The sequence below is a fragment of the Rattus norvegicus genome, chromosome 11, assembly GCF_036323735.1.
Source record: "Rattus norvegicus strain BN/NHsdMcwi chromosome 11, GRCr8, whole genome shotgun sequence".
NCBI lineage: Eukaryota > Metazoa > Chordata > Mammalia > Rodentia > Muridae > Rattus > Rattus norvegicus.
Window position 1 is genome coordinate 8,140,496 of NC_086029.1, and position 6,000 is coordinate 8,146,495.

Here is a 6,000-nt window from a genome sequence, read left to right on the forward strand (position 1 = left end):
GATTTATCAAAATTTGGTGACCCGAATATGAGTAACATAGTGAATTCGTTTAGTTCCCAATAGGCCGTAATTGTAATAAGTGGACTGTTCAGGATATAGAAAAATTTTCACGAATGGAATCAAAATTTATAGGCTAATTCAGTGATTTCCCAATGGGACATGATTGTATGAGTTTGCTTTTCAACATAGAGCAACATAAGGAACGGAATCTAAGTATCATGGTGAATTCAGTAGGTTCCCAGTAGGATTCGCAGGTAGTAAGCTTGTTATTCAAGATAGAGCAACGTTTTACCGAACTGAAACACTGTTTCTTTGTGAATTCAATTAGATCCCAGTACCTGCTCCTGTAATATGTGTACTTTTAAAGATTTATCAAAATTTGGTGAGCCGATCTGAGTAACATGGTGAATTCGGTTAGTTCCCAATAGGCCGCAGTTGTAGTAAGTGGACTGTTCGGGATATAGAAAAATTTTCACGAATGGAATCAAAATTTCTAGGCGAATTCAGTGAGTTCCCAATGGGACCTGCTTGTATGAGTTTGTTTTCAATATAGAGCAACATTTTAAGGAACGGAATCTAAGTGTCATGGTGATTTCAGTAGGTTCCCAACAGTATTCGCATGTAATAAGCTTGTTATTCAAGATAGAGCAACGTTTTAACGAACTGAAGCACAGTTTCCCTGTGAATTCAGTTGTTTCCCAGTAGCAGGCCCTTGTAATATGTGTACTTTGAAAGATTTATCAAAATTTGGTGAGCCGAATCTGAGTAACATCGTGAATTCGGTTAGTTCCCATTAGCCTGCTCTTGTAATATGTGTACTTTTAAAGATTTATCAAAATTTGTTGACCCGAATATGAGTAACATAGTGAATTCGTGTAGTTCCCAATAGGCCGCTTTTGTAATAAGTGGACTGTTCGGGATATAGAAAAATTTTCATGAATGGAATAAAATTTCTAGGCGATTTCAGTGATTTCCCAATGGTACATGCTTGAATGAGTTTGCTTTTCAATAAGAGCAACATAAGGAATGGAATGTAAGTATCATGGTGAATTCAGTAGGTTCCCAATAGGATTCGCATGTAATAAGCTCTTTATTCAAGAGAGACCAAGTTTTTACGAACTGAAACACTGTTTCTTTGTGAATTCAGTTAGTTCCCAGTAGGAGGCCCTTGTAATATATGTACTTTTAAAGATTTATCCAAATTTGGTGAGCCGAATCTGAGTAACATCATGAATTCGGTTTGTTCCCAATGAGCCGCAGTAGTAATAAGTGGACTGTTCGGGATATAGAAAAATTTTCACGAATGGAATCAAAATTTCTAGGAGATTTCAGTGATTTCCCAATGGGACATGCTTGTATGAGTTTGTTTTTCAATATAGAGCAACATTTTAAGGTACGGAACCTAAGTATCATGGTGAATTCAGTAGGTTCCCAATAGGATTCGCATGTAATAAGCATGTTACTCAAGATAGAGCAACGTTTTAACGAACTGAAACACTGTTTCTTTGTGAAGTCGGATAGTTCCCTGTAGCACGCCATTGTAATATGTGTACTTTTAAGATTTATCAAAATTTGGTGAGCCGAATCTGAGTAACATTGTGAATTCGGTTAGTTCCCAATAGGGCGCAATAGTAATAAGTGGACTTTTCGGAATATAGAAAAATTTTCACGAATGGAATCAAAATTTCTAGGCGAATTCAGTGAGTTCACAATGGGACATGCTTGTATGAGTTTGCTTTTCAATATAGAGCAACATTTTAAGGAACGGAACCTAAGTGTCAAGGTGAATTCAGTAGGTTCCCAATGGGATTCGCATGTAATAAGCTTGTTATTCAAGATAGAGCAACGTTTTAACGAACTGAATGACTGTTTCATTGTGAATTCAGTTAGTTCCCAGTAGCAGGCTCTTTTAATATGTGTACTTTTAAAGATTTATCAAAATTTGGTGAGCCGAATCTGAGTAACATGGTGAATTCGGAGATTTCCCAATAGGCCGCAGTAGTAATAAGTGGACTGTTCGGGATATAGAAAAATTTTCACGAATGGAATCAAAATTACTAGGCGAATTCAGTGAGTTCGCAATGGGAGATGCTTGTATAAGTTTGCTTTTCAATATAGAGCAACATTTTAAGGAACGGAATCTAAGTATCATGGTGATTTCAGTAGGTTCCCCTTAGGATTCGCATGTAATAAGCTTGTTATTCAAGATAGAGCAAAGTTTTAACGAACTGAAACTCTTTTCTTTGTGAATTCAGTTAGTTCCCAGTAGCAGGCCCTTGTAATATGTGTACTTTTAAAGATTTATCAATATTTGGTGAGCCGAATATTAGTAATATCCTGAATTCGGTTAGTTCCCAGTAGCCTGCTCTTGTAATATGTGTACTTTTAAAGATTTATCAAAATTTGGTGACCCGAATATGAGTACCATAGTGAATTCGTTTAGTTCCCAATAGGCCGCAGTAGTAAGAAGTGGACTGTTCGGGATATAGAAAAAAATTCACGAATGGAATCAAAATTTATAGGCGAATTCAGTGTTTTCCCAATGGGACATGCTTGTATGAGTTTGCTTTTCAATATAGAGCAACATAAGTAACGGAATCTAAGTATCATGGTGATTTCAGTAGTTTCCCAATAGGATTCACATGTAATAAGCTTGTTATTCAAGATAGAGCAAGTTTTAACGAACTGAAACACTGTTTCTTTGTGAATTCAGTTAGTTCACAGTAGCAGGCCCTTGTAATGTGTGTACTTTTAAAGATTTATCAAAATTTGGTGAGTCGAATCTGAGTAACATGGTGAATTCGGTTAGTTTCCAATAGGCCGCAGTAGTAATAAGTGGACTGTTTGGGATATAGAAAAATTTTCACGAATGGAATGAAAATTTCTAGGTGAATTCCGTGAGTTCCCAATGGGACATGCTTGTATGAGTTTGCTTTTCAATATAGAGCAACATTTTGAGGAACGGAATCAAAGTATCATGTTGATTTCAGTATGTTCCCATTAGGATTCGCATGTAATAAGCTTGTTATTCAAGATAGAGCAACGTTTTAACGAACTATAACACTGTTTTTTTGTGAAGTCTGTTAGTTCCCAATAGCAGGCCCTTGTAATATGTGTACTTTTAAAGATTTATCAAAATTTGGTGAGCCGAATCCGAGTAACATCGTAAATTCGTTTAGTTCACAGTGGGCTGCAGTAGTAATAAGTGGACTGTTCGGGATATAGAAAAATTTTCACGAATGGAATAATAATTTCTAGGCGAATTCAGTGAGTTCCCAATGGGACATGCTTGTATGAGTTTGCTCTTCAATATAGAGCAACATTTTGAAAAACGGAATCTAAGTATCTTGGTGATTTCAGTAGGTTCCCATTAGGATTCGCATGTAATAAGCTTGTTATTCAAGATAGAGCAACGTTTTACGAACTGAAGCACTGTTTCGTTGTGAATTCAGTTAGTTCCCAGTACCAGGCTTTTGTAATATGTGTACTTTTAAAGATTTCAAATTTTGGTGAGCCGAATCTGAGTAACATCGTGAATTCGGTTAGTTCCCAGTAGCCTGCTCTTGTAATATGTGTACTTTAAAGATTTATCAAAATTTGGTGACCAGAATATGAGTAACTAGTGAATTCGTTTAGTTCCAAATAGGCCGCATTAGTAATAAGTGGACTGTTCGGGATATAGAAAAATTTTCACGAACTGAATCAAAATTTCTAGGCTAATTCAGTGAGTTCCCAATGGGACATGCTTGTATGAGTTTGCTTTTAAATATAGAGCAACATTTTAAAGAACGGAATCTAAGTAACATGGTGAATTCAGGAGATTCCCAATAGGATTCGCATTTAATAAGCTTGTTATTCAAGATTGAGCAACGTTTTAACGAACTGAAACACTGTTTCTTTGTGAATTCAGTTAGTTCCCAGTAGCCTGCTCTTGTAATATGTGTACTTTTAAAGATTTATCAAAATTTGGTGAGCCTAATCTGAGTAACATTGTGAATTCGGTTAGTTCCCAATAGGCCGCAGCAGTAATAAGTGGACTGTTCGGGACATAGAAAAATTTTCACGAATGGAATCAAAATTTCTAGGCGAATTCAGTGAGTTCCCAATGGGACATGCTTGTATGAGTTTGCTTTTCAAAATAGAGCAACATTTGAAAGAACGGAATCTAAGTATCATGGTGATTTCAGTAGGTTCCCAACAGTATTCGCATGTAATAAGCTTGTTATTCAAGATAGAGCAACGTTTTAACGAACTGAAACACAGTTTCTTTGTGAATTCAGTTAGTTCCCAGTAGCAGGCTCTTTTAATATGTGTACTTTTAAAAATTTATCAAAATTTGGTAAGCCGAATCTGAGTAACATGGTGAATTCGGAGAGTTCCAAATAGGCCGCAGTAGTAATAAGTGGACTGTTTGGGATATAGTAAAATTTTCACGAATGGAATCAAAATTTCTAGGCGAATTCAGTGAGTTCCCAATGGGACATTCTCCTATAAGTTTACTCTTCAATATAGAGCAACATTTTAAGGAACGGTATCTAAGTATCATGGTCATTTCAGTGCGTTCCCTTTAGGATTCGCATGTAATAAGCTTGTTATTCAATATCCAACAACGTTTTAATGAACTGAAACTCTGTTTCTTTGTGAATTCAGTTAGTTCCCAGTAGCAGGCCCTTGTAATATGTGTACTTTTAAAGATTTATCAATATTTGTTGAGCCGAATCTGAGTAACATCGTGAATTCGATTAGTTCCCAGAAGCCTGCTCTTGTAATATGTGTGCTTTTAAAGATTTATCAAAATTTGGTGACCCGAATATGAGTAACATAGTGAATTCGTTTAGTTCCCAATAGGCCGTACTTGTAATAAGTGGACTGTTCAGGATATAGAAAAATTTTCACGAATGGAATCAAAATTTATAGGCTAATTCAGTGATTTCCCAATGGGACATGATTGTATGAGTTTGCTTTTCAACATAGAGCAACATAAGGAACGGAATCTAAGTATCATGGTGAATTCAGTAGGTTCCCAGTAGGATTCGCAGGTAGTAAGCTTGTTATTCAAGATAGAGCAACGTTTTACCGAACTGAAACACTGTTTCTTTGTGAATTCAATTAGATCCCAGTACCTGCTCCTGTAATATGTGTACTTTTAAAGATTTATCAAAATTTGGTGAGCCGATCTGAGTAACATGGTGAATTCGGTTAGTTCCCAATAGGCCGCAGTTGTAGTAAGTGGACTGTTCAGGATATAGAAAAATTTTCACGAATGGAATCAAAATTTCTAGGCGAATTCAGTGAGTTCCCAATGGGACATGCTTGTATGAGTTTGTTTTCAATATAGAGCAACATTTTAAGGAACGGAATCTAAGTGTCATGGTGATTTCAGTAGGTTCCCAACAGTATTCGCATGTAATAAGCTTGTTATTCAAGATAGAGCAACGTTTTAACGAACTGAAGCACAGTTTCCTTGTGAATTCAGTTGTTTCCCAGTAGCAGGCCCTTGTAATATGTGTACTTTGAAAGATTTATCAAAATTTGGTGAGCCGAATCTGAGTAACATCGTGAATTCGGTTAGTTCCCATTAGCCTGCTCTTGTAATATGTGTACTTTTAAAGATTTATCAAAATTTGTTGACCCGAATATGAGTAACATAGTGAATTCGTGTAGTTCCCAATAGGCCGCTTTTGTAATAAGTGGACTGTTCGGGATATAGAAAAATTTTCATGAATGGAATAAAATTTCTAGGCGAATTCAGTGATTTCCCAATGGTACATGCTTGAATGAGTTTGCTTTTCAATAAGAGCAACATAAGGAATGGAATGTAAGTATCATGGTGAATTCAGTAGGTTCCCAATAGGATTCGCATGTAATAAGCTCTTTATTCAAGAGAGACCAAGTTTTTACGAACTGAAACACTGTTTCTTTGTGAATTCAGTTAGTTCCCAGTAGGAGGCCCTTGTAATATATGTACTTTTAAAGATTTATCCAAATTTGGTGAGCCGA